At 26.5% G+C, this 14615-nt stretch overlaps 1 non-coding gene across 1 annotated transcript; it reads right to left on the bottom strand.

Moving 5' to 3' along the window:
- Positions 1 to 811: 811 nt before the first annotated feature.
- Positions 812 to 918, bottom strand: LOC113853385. The gene has a single exon (XR_003502557.1). It is a non-coding gene; the product is annotated as a small nucleolar RNA R71 (small nucleolar RNA).
- Positions 919 to 14615: the final 13697 nt, after the last annotated feature.

Raw genomic sequence — 14615 nt, 5'->3', positions numbered from 1 at the left:
GAGGTTGCATTTTAATTCTTTTTAATTACTTTCATATTTGAATAATTATTTTATTTAATTTTATATCCTTTAAGTTCAAACAATTGAGTTAAGAAATTGTTAGTATTTGGAAACAATTCTTATAGGATGATATTTTAGGAGTTTATTTTATAATTTTTTTTATTACTTTTCAACAAGTACACTTGTTCATGAACAAGTTTATAATGCCATTTTGGGAGATTATTTTCCCAATATTAATAAAATCTAATATTTAATTAATTTGAATAATTCTTATTTATAAATTTATTGTTTTGATTATTTTATTTTGTTAATCTTTATTTTTAATTTTATTTTAAATAATTTTCTTTGTTACATGCTTACTCGCTCTAAGTTTTTTACAACTTATTTATTTGATTCGGAAATTGAAAAGACTATGCAAAAACAAAGGAAAGAGTTGAGAAAGCAAAAGATGACAAAGGGAAGAAGATCAATCCAATATTATATTACACCTACTAGTGGAGGTGTTTCTAGAAGTATTTGTGGCCCCTAATGTGGAGGTTAATAATTTTGAGCTAAAGCTGACATTGATTACTATAGTTCAAAACTTTACACAATTTGGATGAATGTTTAATGAAGACCCAACCACCATATAACAAAATTTCTTCAACTTACAGACGTCATACAATGATGCTATTATACTTCGTTATTTTCCATTTTCTATCACATAAAAGGTGAATGCATGGTTCTTCATGCTCTAGCAGGTTCCATCATAACATGGGAGGATCTAACTCAATAATTTTTAGAAAAATACTTTCCCTCATCTAGATCTAGTAAACTTATGGTAGAAATGTTCAATTCTCAATAGCATAGGTCTGAATCCCTATTTGAAGTGTGAGAATAACTTAAAAAACTTATGAGGAAGTGTCCTCATCATAGTTTTCCTATGTGGAGACATATGTAAATTTTTTTTAGTGGATTATCAATCTCCACTAGGGCCACAGTTGATACAATAGATAGACCCTCATGAGAAAATATCCAGATGAGGCATATAAATTGGTAGATAAGATAGCATTTGCTAGTTTTTAGTGACACATGATTGACCGTTACATGATTAGAAAGAAGGAGATTGCTTCGGTCTATTTAGCAGAAATCAATAATCCACTAGAAATCAATAATCTACTAAAAACTCAAATAGAAGCTTTGACTAAGTAGGTAGAATCGCTAATGAAAGTACAAGGACAATCAACAAAGTTATATGCAACCTCTATATGTAAGCACTATAGTTCCTTAGGTCATGATAATTTTATGGGCAATAATTATAACTTAGGGGATGGCTTTAGAAGCCAAATTTCAAATGTTTATCTCCTTTCTTATATGCAAAAACCAAGGAGAAAGACTAGAGGGGAAGGAGGTCCCTAGATCTTAGTCTAACTTTCAAGAGCAAATGATGCAGTGTGTGTATTATTCTAATAAGAGGATGACAGAACTTGAATATAAGTTATAGTAAAATATTGAAAGAGAAGACAAAAGGTTCACCGAAATTAAATCAGAGATTAGATCACAATCTTCAAAGATCAAGTTACAGTTGGAGTAATTAACTAATCTTTTAAGTCAAAAGACATTAGGAACATTGTCAACCCAGCCTGAACATAATTCAAGGGAGCAATGCAATATCATCAATTTGAGGAGTGAGAAAAATCTATTCGAAACTCAGAATAGGGAAGCAAGCACACCGTGCTTACAAAGAAGCACACGCATGCACTCCCTACAAGCATACTCTTGCATCCCACTAAGCACGTCTTTGCTTCAGAAGAAGCACGACCGTGCTACGATAAGCATGCTTAAGCAGACTTAATATGCACGGTCATATATGGCCATAAGTAAGGTCGTGCTTCAAAAGCAGAGCCTAAAAAAGAAGAAAGAAAAATCTCTTACGCAGCCATTCACATCATCAGTTGACTCACTTGTTCAAAGTGAAGCACAAAAGAGCCAAACATTGATACTAAACAGCATGAGGGACACAAAGAAGGTAGAGGTTTGCAACGATGTCGGACAAAAGTGAAGGTTGTGGCATGGTTTAATACCCCTTTTGCTAGTTAAATGAGATAATGTATATTATGTCCCTTGACAATTTTTATTTATCCATTCTCGATCTACATAGAGCTTCTACTTTAACTCATCCTATCCTACCACATACCTTGCTTCTTTGTTCAGTAGCAGACATGACTATGTTCCTAAGTTTACATTTTTCATCACACCCCCTTCATACAATCCATTACTGTTCATACCGTCTGCATTAGGTCTAGTGTTTGAGGTAGTGGGAGTGCCCTTTGTAGTCTCATTAGGGGATCATGACATTGATCTGAATGCCTAGTTAGCACCATTGCAGATGTAGGACAACAGGATATGCGACACAATCTTGATTAAGAGACCAGAGATCGACCTTGTCACTACATCCTTACTCACATCAGGATCCAAATTAGCATGACCCATAACAATGATATCATTGGTATTATTTTCCTTATTTTTATTATGTTCGCTTTTTTTGCTTTCTGGTTATGAGTTCAGATGACTATATAATTAGGTTATATTATTCAGTTCATAGTATATCTTATTAGATATGTTATGTATTTATTATTAATGTTGTTAATAACCAGAAAATCAAAATTCATAAACAATTAAATAAGTCATTCATATATAATAAATAACCTTACCATCATTATTAATATTGAACTACATAAGACATTCAAATATTCATACTTAATAACATACAAAGTAAACTTACAATAAAATTGCATGAAACTACCCATTATCTTTGTCGCGTTGAGTTTTCCTTGGACATTGATGTTAATTGTGACCAATTTGTTTGCATAAAGTACATCATTATCGTGGTTGAGAGTTAACTCAGTTCATTTCATTTCTAACACAAGTAGACTTTGAAAAATCTTTTCCCTGTGTTATTTGCTCGTCAGGTAGTAACTTCTATTCATTAGATATTAAAATGTTGTTTTCATTTCCAAGAAGTCACCACTCAAATCAATAGACATTAACAACATATTGCACCAAATAAAAAAGATCAATCCATTGCCAAAAATTCATACTGACTATAGTATAAGTAACTATAATATGTGAGCTTGAAAATCGATATGCTTAAAACATTCCACATTCATAAAATTGTCTCAATAATATCACAGTCCACTTATGAATAACCCCTTTATGTTATTGGATTAAATGTTTCTTCAAGTTCAAACTTTGTTCTTTGTATGTCATATCGTCGAACTTTATGTGAAGATACTTTTTTTTTCTATTTTTATATCAATTTATGACAATATCTATTACCATTATTAAGCTCAATTATTGCTTTTTCATCATGCTTTACCAAATACTCAACTAGACATTTATACATACATTGTAGGTTTCTTGCACCTTTTAATATTTGGTTGACAACTTTAGATAAATTAGTAGTCATGTGTCCATAATGTCGTCATTCCTCATCATAAGTCTACATCTATTTTTCTTTTTAGATACAGTCAATTTAGATTTTTATGTCTTTTGATTCATTACGAAACCTTTGAAGTTTCTCCTCAAATCTTTGCTTGCACATTGTATATCTTATTAAGAGAGTAACATAGTATTAAAGAAAGAATTAAAACTACCAGAATTAATAATTAAAACATGATAAAATAAAATTAATAACAAGATTTGTACCTAATCTTATTAGATCTTTTTTTAAATTTGTATTTTTTAATCGTTAATTAAAATTTCTTACAATGTGATAAATGCAATACACATGATAGTTGTTTAGAGGTTGCCACACAATATATGAATTAGAAATTCCACAGTTGATGTTTTGATATCTATCAAGCAAAGACTTGCCTTTTCTATTAAGTAAAGACGGATAAGTGCCAAAAACCATTCTATGCTGACAAATTTCCCCTTCCACAATTGCAAACACAATTAGAATCACACAATTATTGTCATTTTGATTTGTAGTAATGAGTAATGTTTGTTGGTACTTACCATACAAGAATGTGTCATCTACCTATATTAAAGATTTACAAAAGTTGAAAACACTTTGACATTGTCTGAAGGACCAAAACAACTAATGAAAGACTCTAAATCAGTTATCCACTGAATGACCAATTACATACTCATTGGTTTCAATTTTATAAACAGACCCTAAAACATGTAATTGCATGTACTTTAACCATATTGACAATGTAGCATATGATGCATTCTAGTCACCAAAAGCTCTTACAATGACTTTTTGTTTATCCTTCCATTCTTTCCTGTACGAAACTTTATAACCAAATTAACTACTTATTCTTCCTTAAATTAATATGATTAACATTGATGGTTATTCTTTAACCATACTTGCAAGATATCAATTATGTCAAACGTTGGTACATTACAAATAAGCTATTTCTATAACAATAACTTAGTTAAATCAAACTTATCAAGAATGCATGAGAAGATAAAGTTTTAATATATTTTTTTTTTGTAGTCTAGAGACATCATTGGATTAACACATGTATGTGTTCCATCACCACAAAAATTTTTGATGTATTTTCATTGCAAAATGTTTAATAGTCATTTTAAAACCTCTTTAGACTCAAACATTTGTCCAACATATAATGCATCTCTCTCTTAATCTCCATGTTTTAAAGCATGCAAATCTAAATTTTCTATTTCTTGATCAACAAGTTTCCAATTAATATAAGTGTAGTATGGACTTACATTCAAAAAGTAGTTTCAACCACACCTAAATCACAACCACATAATATATTATTTGGTTTTACTTGTTAATTAAAAAATTTAATCTTTTAGTCTTTACAAATACCTCTTTCTTATGGATTGTTAACTATATTCAACATTAAATCAAAATTACACCTCAAAATCAATATTAGATGAACTATCTAATGGAATTTTCCATTCATTTTCATTGTCATCAATGTTGTTGTCATTGTATTCACTTTCTACATTACCATATATTTCATTGTTACGTAAACATATATTTTATAAAATTAAATACAAATTACAACGAAAGTAACCATGAGTATACATGCTCTCAATAGAGGTTGATCATCATCAATTAAATTTAAGTCTACACCTTATAATTGATTAGAAGAACTCTTACCAAAGGTAATATCTTTGTGTATAGTTATTTATGGGCAAGTGTACCCGTTGAAAAGTAATAAAGAGTTTTAAAATAAGTTCTCGAATTATCGTCCCACAATGATTGTTTTCAATTACTAAGAGTTTCTTGATTTAATTGTTTAAATAATAACATTTTATATTAAGCATGTTTAAAAATAAATCAATTATCAATGAAATTTAAAATAAGTAACATCACACACTTCTTGGCTGAACTTATAGGGGAGAAACTTAGGGTATATGTGTTTACTTATTCAATCCTTTATCTTAGTCTTCTGTTCAACTAAAATCTAATTTTTTTGTGATTACCAATAATTCAAACAAATACTATCAATATACAATGGTCATGTAATAATATTATTTTCTCTAAATTAACATTCACAATGGTCATGCAAGATATCAATTAAAGAAAATAAAATATTTATGAACTTATTAATTTAATAACGATTGAAAGAGAAATGTTAGTTTGATCCACCTAATCCTTTGTCTCGTTTTATCCTAATCCATTAACTAATCGTAGTATGGTCGCTTACGATATAATTAATTAGGATTATATTATGAATGGTCAATTCACAATATATAATTGTGTACAATACGACAAACACTAATCTCGAAAAGAAATCAAACTTAGATTTAAACATCAAAATCATATAAATTTATAAACAAGAATTCTCATAGTCCTAGTTATGGACTTAGTTACTCATGTTAGAGAAAAGAACTAAAACAATCATAAACAAAGTCATAGTTGAAAGGAAATAGCAAATTAGATTATTCCCAAGGATTGGAGATGAGAAGAATTCCCGGTCTTCAAGTATGATTGCTCAAAGTTCTAAGTTCCCTTAAGATTATGCTAAAAAGATCAAGAGTAGGGTTGTGAAAAAGATGTGTTGTGGGTACAATGATGTCAAAAGGATGATGAGTCACTGCCTTCAAGATCTTTTTAACAGGGTTTGAAAATCTTAAAATTTCTTCAAGTTGGGCTTCTCACAGATAAGCACAGTCATGCAAGACTATAAGCACAACCGTGCATGTGGTTGGCTGTTGGGATCTGGACGTGCTGACTATAGCAAAGCCTTATTTTCTAATCAATTTAGGCCCAATGTACTCAAAACCCAATTTTGGCCTTGTCATATTAATCTGCACAATGATTATAGAAATTAGTACAAAATCCAATTGAAATAATGACCATTCATCAATATATAGGCTATAAAACGTGTTAAAATACAAATTTATCAATAACTCAAGTGCACTTCTCTATTTCTTTTTTGAAAAAGCACATAACATGTAATCAATATTTTTGTCATGACAGACATTCATAATTATGTATTGTCTAACAATTAGATTTACAAAAAGTCATGAAATCAATTTAGATACAATGTGATTAGTAGACAATTTCAATTTGCATGAATATTTTAAATTTAGTTATCTTACATCAACAAATTTGTCCTGAATCATTTATAATTTATTATATATCATTTATTTACACCCAACATATATAATATACAAAAAAATTAATTACCTAATTCATATAATCAATAATTACGCTTTAATTTTTATTAGTACAAATACAATTATTGAACAATTATTCACATGTTAAAAATAAAAACTAAGATTAAAAAAATTAAAATTTAATATTAACTTTAACTTAAATAATAATACTACAAATTTAAATTTTAAAATATTTACTTTCAACTTCTATTTAATATTTATATTTTATAAATTAAGATTATTTTTAAATATTTCTACATATATATTTATTTTCTAAATTAATTTATAAATATTATTATTTTATGACCTCTATGTTACAAGTAATTTTTTTAACTTATTTTCTTCTATTTTATAAATTATTATTCTTTTTAAATATATAATTTTAATCACTATAATAATTTTATAATTAAATAAAAAGTTCAAAAAAATTTAAAATTTAAATTTTAAAGATTTTTAAAACAAATTACTCACATAATTGTAGCAAGCTCCTTCAATCCTTTGATACTGATTGATAGTAACAAATTACACGTTTAATTTCGCATTTTATATAGGCATACAGGAATAAAAGAGTGTATCTCAAAAATTATACTCTTCTGCGCTCACCAGGTTATATCATCTCTTCCATTCAAAATGTGTCTTACTTTTTTTGAGGCGATACAGACTTATTAGCGAACACAAACGTTAAAAGCCGAGCTAGTATCAACTGAAAGGGGGTACATCTTGAACTTTATAGAATCTGAATTACATTATCCAACCCTAATTTTTTGTTTCGTATACTTGATAGAATTAGAATCTCAACTTTAACTCAATTTCTATAATATTTAAAACTAAATTATCTTATATTCATTTCTTAATGAAAATTAAGCACCAAACTAAAGACAAAAATTGAAAAATAAAAATTTTAGGCATCAAAGACAAAAGTTAAAAGATCAACGTTTGATATTTTATTCCATTTCTTGTGTTTGTTTCCTGCATTACTTTGAAACCATTTTTGTCGATCACTACTGTTGTTATTGTTATATACTCAACAACCGTACGTCGTTGAAGGCACCGTCACTATTGCTGTCATGAACTTCGATCATCGCCACCAACCCTCACCGTCATCATTGCCAACATCTTCAAATATAATTCTAATTTAATCCCGAATTTGATTCTTTATCTCATGTTTTATTTGTCCAAAACATAAAATCAATTAAGATTCATAATCTATTCTAATCCTGATAAAATTTAAATTACAAAGTGCAATTTCCATTTTATGACCTAAACTAATTAGAGTCTTGCTGCAGGCAGCTGTAGGATGAATAATATATGTGTATAACTTATATTATCTTTTAATTTATTTAATTTACGCTGCTACTATAAAATTTGACCGCAAATCTATGTATGTATAACACAATTATTAATATTATTGGTTCTGTCAAAAGTTATAGTTTTCTTGGAACTGCAATTTTAGTTTCAAGCTTTGATGAAGTTATCTTTTGCACACCTTTGCTTGCATTGGTTCGTATACATAATAGATAAACTATATATACCCGTTTTTCTTTGATTCCATGCTTTATGATAATGTTTAAATTAATGCGCTAACGTAAGATGGAATATTTTCATTAAACAAATAATAGTAAACAGAAAATAACTAGATCAGTTCATATAATATGGAATATTTTCTTCGTTTTAACTTCATTGACAACGATAGACAACAACCATATTTGTGTTTATAGTTCATAGATAATTTACAGATCTACCTCGCGTTGCGATTCAACCGATGTAAAAACGAGCAGAGCATATATATAGCTTCAACTACTTCATCATGAACTAGCAATTGAAAAATCTAATTGAGTATTGTACTATATATTTGCTAGACATATACTTAGATTGATATCCTATATAAAGTTCATATTATTTTAAAGCATATAAATGGTTCATTATAATAAAAAAATAATAGTGTCTGTTGTGCCACTCTCAAATTTTTTTTATAGGTATTCTATCCGAAAAAGTTATAACATAAAAATGAAACACGTAACAAATTAAAAAAATAATATTATTATATATACTTTATTTAAAATTATATTATTTATATTCTTTGTTACATAGTTTTATTTTATATATATAATTAATATATTGAATTTTTTATTATTTTTTAATAAATTTTTACTTTTAAATAAAATATAATTTATACTTAAACAATTTTTATTTATTATAAATAAAAAGAATTATATCATAATATATTAATATAATAACTAAATAATTGAATAATAATAATAATAAAATTAAATATATAAAAAATATATTAATGTAACATTATTATTTTATTTTTAATTTTTAATTCCTTTAATTTTGATTGTTTCTTGTTGCTATTTAAAGAGATAACCGCTCTTCAGCTTGTTTAAATGTAACAAATATAATAATTTATTATTTAAATACGTATATAAATATTTTTAGTTTCAAATAGAATATAATTTCTATTTATTATAAATAAAAAAGTTATAACAGACTATATTAATATAATAATTAAATATTAATAATAATGAAATTAAAAATATTAATAATATGTTAATATAATATTATCATTTCATTTTTAAATTTTATTTTATTTAATTTTGATTGCATTTTAATTTTTTTGAATATTTAATGCTTTTTAACTTATTTAAATATAACAAATATAATAATTTATTATTAAAATAATGTATTATTTAAACACATATCTAAATATTATTGGTTAAAAAATTTTATGTATCTTACAATTTACCAAAAATAATTTCTCCAATCTATTACTTCTAACTTGATTTGCATTTGTATTTTTTAAATTTTTAAATTACACTTTATAAGTGTAACTAAGACTTTATTTATAGGTTAGATTTAAAGGAGAAAAAAAAGAAAATAAATTTTTAGATGCCTTCAATTTTTAAAAATTTTTAAATTCTCTTGTTGTAGGACATTAATTTTTAACATACAAATAAGAAAATAATTTAAACTTTTTTTCTTTGTGTTGTACTTGAACAAGACATTTCAATTTTTTTACAATTCATGTATTTATATAATAAAAGAATAATTTTAAAATATTACAAAATATTAACTAGATAATTTTTATGTTAAATAATTTTTTTCCAATAACTTATTATAGAAAGAATTTAAAAATTTCTCTATTATACTTAATTTTTTTATATTTATCATATATAACTCATATTTGACCCATATTCTGACCATTCGTCATTATTGCTTTAAAATTTTATAAAATTTTTCATTGAAACACAACTTACTGTATCTATTTCACAAATTCTTATTTTTTAACTCTCAAACAAAATTTAAAATATTTAACAACCCGTGGAACATGCAGGTAGCATGTTTTGGTTCTGAACTCGAAATTATAATTGTTTTCTTCCCCAATTTCCTCTCAAAACAATGTTCCAAGTAAACGACAAAGAAAGGCCTAGGAATCTATATGACTGCATTCAAATACAGAAACTTAATACATGAACGCACTAAACCATTTTTGATGTCCATAGTGCTTATAATGCCCTACGCACGCCCTTCATCGAGCTCATTGATGGGAGAACAATTCGTACGATCGTGAAATGATTGTTTAGTATACTATGTATTGTGCAAAGTGCAAAATGGAAGGTTGCGATTTAGAGAATAGGTTCACTTTTATGACAATATATCGTGAGATGGGAGAATACACCCCATTTGTATAAATAAACTTACCAATACCATCTTTATAGTGGTTACCACTAAAGTGTATTAATCCCAAGCATTTATCCATTTTTTTATGTTTGGATTGAGTGGGACACTTTTGGAACTAATGCTAGTGATTGGTCGTAGCCCACGTGATAGAGATTTTGTGTCCAATGAAGATATCTTGTTTCCTTAAACAATCAACGGACTTGTTAATTGCTATGTTCAAACCGTACCTAAATCTCTTTATTTAAGGAATGGGAATAAAGAAAACCTTGGGCATAACGTCTCCAACTAAGGGCCTAGCCAGGTGTCAATCATCAACAAATGATGGGTATAATTAGTCAAACAACCCAAGGACATCACCCAATTAATTAACATATCATCTTATAATTCTAATTAACAATGTAATCACCCTTTAAATATTGCCACTATGTTAGTTTTGGAGCAGATGGCGTACTTTTGATTATTTAATTGGCTCAGACAGACTTGATTTTGGCTTCTAAATAATTTCCCATTGCTTCCCCCACTTAATGGTCAGTACTCATCAAAGACACTAAACAATTTATTTCTTGGGAAAATAAACATTAATCCCAATTCTAATTTCTTATGTAGACTATGGTTTTGAATTCTTCTCCAACTCATTCACAGGTCTTATTATTATGAGACCAACAAAAATTATTATTATAAATGAGATCGCCGTTTTATTTCTATACAAAATTAACTTTTGTCTACATATCCTTGTTAATATAATAAGATCATCTCCCCTCCCTTAGCATTTTCTATCAACTCTATTATTGAGGTTAGTTTGACCCATGGATGTAAATTTTACTGCTACTCTCCCAAGCTAAAACGCAAAACTTATACATAAGTGCAAATTAATAAACATTTATTTATTTATTATGTTAAGTAGATGTTTTTAAAAAATAAACCTTTTTTTGTCTTGATTTGTACTGCAAAATTAGCCCATTAATCGTTCATTTTTACCATTAGCATTTTTAATTAAACTAGTTTAGTAACACATGTAATCTAATGCACACATACTATATTTTAAAGCATATATAAAACATCAAAATATATTATTAAGTTTGAAGACATAAAAAAATTATTTTTAAAATTAGATTAATTATGATATATATTTCAATAAAAATATAATTTACATATGTAATATTGTGTTAAAAAGTTATAAATTTCAAACAATATTCACAATTAATATAATATTGTGACAGATAATACACTATTAAATATTAAATTAATTATGATGAATATTTTAACAAATATATAATTTACATATATAGTATTGTATTAAAAATAGATAAATATTAAAAAGTACACACATTTTAAGTATATGATATTCTGATAGATATAGAAGAGTAAAAGACATCATAATGTTAAAAACAAATTTATTATAATTAACTAAAGAAAGGACTATGAGAGATATTTAAGAACAATGTGAACTTTGAAAAAAGAAAAGAATGAAAGTGATGAACTTTGTAATTTCTAGCAGAGAAAATATGTTTTTTTTTTACATAAAATTAAAAATATGTAATTACTGAGAATTTTAACTAAGGGGATTATAAATAATATATTTAATATTAAGAATTTTATAAATATATACATAAGTATTTATGAGAAATTTAAAATTTATATAAAGTAATAAAAAATTTATATTAATATAAACATAGGTATTAATGAAAAATTTAAAAGTTTATCTAAGATAGTAAAGAAAATTAAAATAACAACTTTGATATTCAAATTTTAGAATAAAATTAACAAAAAATTGGACAAAAATAATACTACTAAAGCGAAAAAGAATGTAATCCATATATTCTTTTAAATAATTTTAATTATACAATATACACGTGAAGGAGAATAGAATAGTTACCTCAATGTTTTACATCCCAGTTAATACACTCTTTTTTACGTGATAGAAGTTGATTTCCAAGCAACTGTATTTGGAGTGGATAAGCAACCTTGACATTTTGTTTGTATATATTTTTAACATCATATTTGTTGTCGATGTTGTCACTTACGTGTGTATGTTCTTTAAAAGAAAAAAAAAAAAAAAACTGTCGAAGTCATCGAATATTCTGATTATGAAGTTTTATATTCGAATCTTATTGGGTGACGTTTTTCTTTTTTTGGAAATGGTAGCAAGAACGAATTGAGCATGGAAAAAAATAAATGCTAATTGAGAGGCTGATTAAAAATAATAATTTATTACATAAAGTTATTAAAATATTTAATAAAATATATTAAATATTCTCTAATTAATATTTCTAAAATAGCTGTTAGCAGAACAAATATGAAAAACATTACTAATAGCATACCAAAAAATAGCTTCTTTTTCCTCTTAGAAAATTTTTAAGCAACAAAATTTGAACCCGCATCATAGTGTGTATGTTATGCTAACTCTCACCATAGAATTATACTATAAGAACATAGTAATAACTTCTCTTATTATTTGTCGCGAGAGGGTTCAACCTGAACATTAACTAATGTGAGCAAGTTAAATTTTAGTACATCTTAGATGGGTAAAAGTTTAAGTAAAATTAGTTAACAAAATAAAAGTTATATAAACGTAAGATAGTATGTGTACGGATATACTCCTAATAAGGAAAACATTGAGTTGTACACCGTCAGATTTCACATTTTCAGATGCGATCTGATAGTACTAAAAAATAGTCAAAGGATAGCTGTTTAGTGGTTAAATAATCGATTACTTGAGTTTTATGGCTTATTATTTTAGTACGAGGATATCTGCAAAGCGTTATTTATTAATCAGAGTACATTAATTTGCTGTACAAGCTGTAAAGGTCTTTGGATTTGCTTCCCCTTTTTCTTTCAGATCCTAAGGAGGATTTCATTTGTTTTTGTGTTTGATTTTACTTTACTATTCAGCTTCGTACTATGCTTGTTTTGTTCAGATATACAAAGCATTAAAAAAATTTCTACAATACTCTTCGCAAAAAGCCCCTCAAGTTTTAGAACCTATTTGGTTTGCTTTATGTATAAGGTTCTATGGATGGAAATATTTTTTTATTTTAAGAAAAATTAAATTGAAATGTGTATTTTAGTATCAAAAAGTATAAGAATTATTTTTCAATTATAATTATAAGCCAAAAATCTTTAGTTATTCAAATCGGAAGACGAGCTGTGGAAGTTTAGTGTTTGGTCTCCTTAACTTGAGGGGCTGCACCACAAAAAGGTGAAGTGAAGAAAAAGGCCACAAAAAAGTTGGCCTAACGAATGGGCTTTTTTGTACATGATTAGATCTCATCACTCCCCATGGTTAAGCCCTTCGATGAAAACGGCCTGCACGATAAGAAAGAATGTTTTGACCAAAAGAAAGAAAGAATGTGACCAATATTTATTGAACTGGATCAATTTGAATTGAAATAATTAGTTTAGTTTTTTTTTTTTTAATTAAGTTAGTACTGAATAAGGCACTGTCTGGTTATTATATGAAGAGAAAAATTTGAATACCTCTTTGGTTTAATATAAATAATAAATATCTCTCCAGTCATAATAAGTTAATAATAAATAATCATTAATAAAAAAATTAATTACTTAAATAATCATTAAATAAAAAGATTAATTATCTAAATAATCATTTAATAAAAATATTAATTACTTAAAAAATCAAATAACTAAAGACAAAGCTGATTCGCAAAATTCATTTGCCCAATACCTCGCCTATAAAAGAAAAATATGAAATACAAGCAAATGGTTGACTTTTAAATATAAAACAATATTTATTGTCCTATACCGATTATTGACTTCATCATCGGAATGTCTTTGCAATTGCAGGTACTTTCCTCACATAATGATACAGAAGAATCTAGAGTACTCTAAAAAATGACACGTCAAAAGACAAAAGAAAATATTACTGAAAGCTAATGTATCCAAACACAAACAGGAACAAAGTCCAACTCAAATTGATTAAATTCTATTTTATTAGTTTATTTCTCAAATTTATAATTCTTAAATCAACATATCAAAACTGAATATATATATATATATATATATATATATATTATTATCTAAAATTTAATAAATTCTTAATAATATACTTAAATTAAAATTGAACAAAACTGATTTGTGTACATCCTAACTTTGATGGACAAAATGAATGGACTTCACCAATAAATATTTTTAAATAATGGTCCATGTATTTTATTTTATTTTATTTAAATTTATAGTTTCTTAAAATTTAAAACTATCTAAATACAAAAGCCAGAGCCAGCTCAACGTAGACCATAGTGTGTTGCGGAACTAACGAAGCCACGCGTACTTGTATTTTATAATTTTAAGGCTGAATA

The sequence above is a fragment of the Abrus precatorius genome, unplaced genomic scaffold, assembly GCF_003935025.1.
Source record: "Abrus precatorius isolate BTA unplaced genomic scaffold, Abrus_2018 Scaffold10, whole genome shotgun sequence".
Lineage (NCBI taxonomy): Eukaryota > Viridiplantae > Streptophyta > Magnoliopsida > Fabales > Fabaceae > Abrus > Abrus precatorius.
Note: the sequence above shows the minus strand (reverse complement) of the source record. Positions and strands in the feature narration are given on the sequence as shown.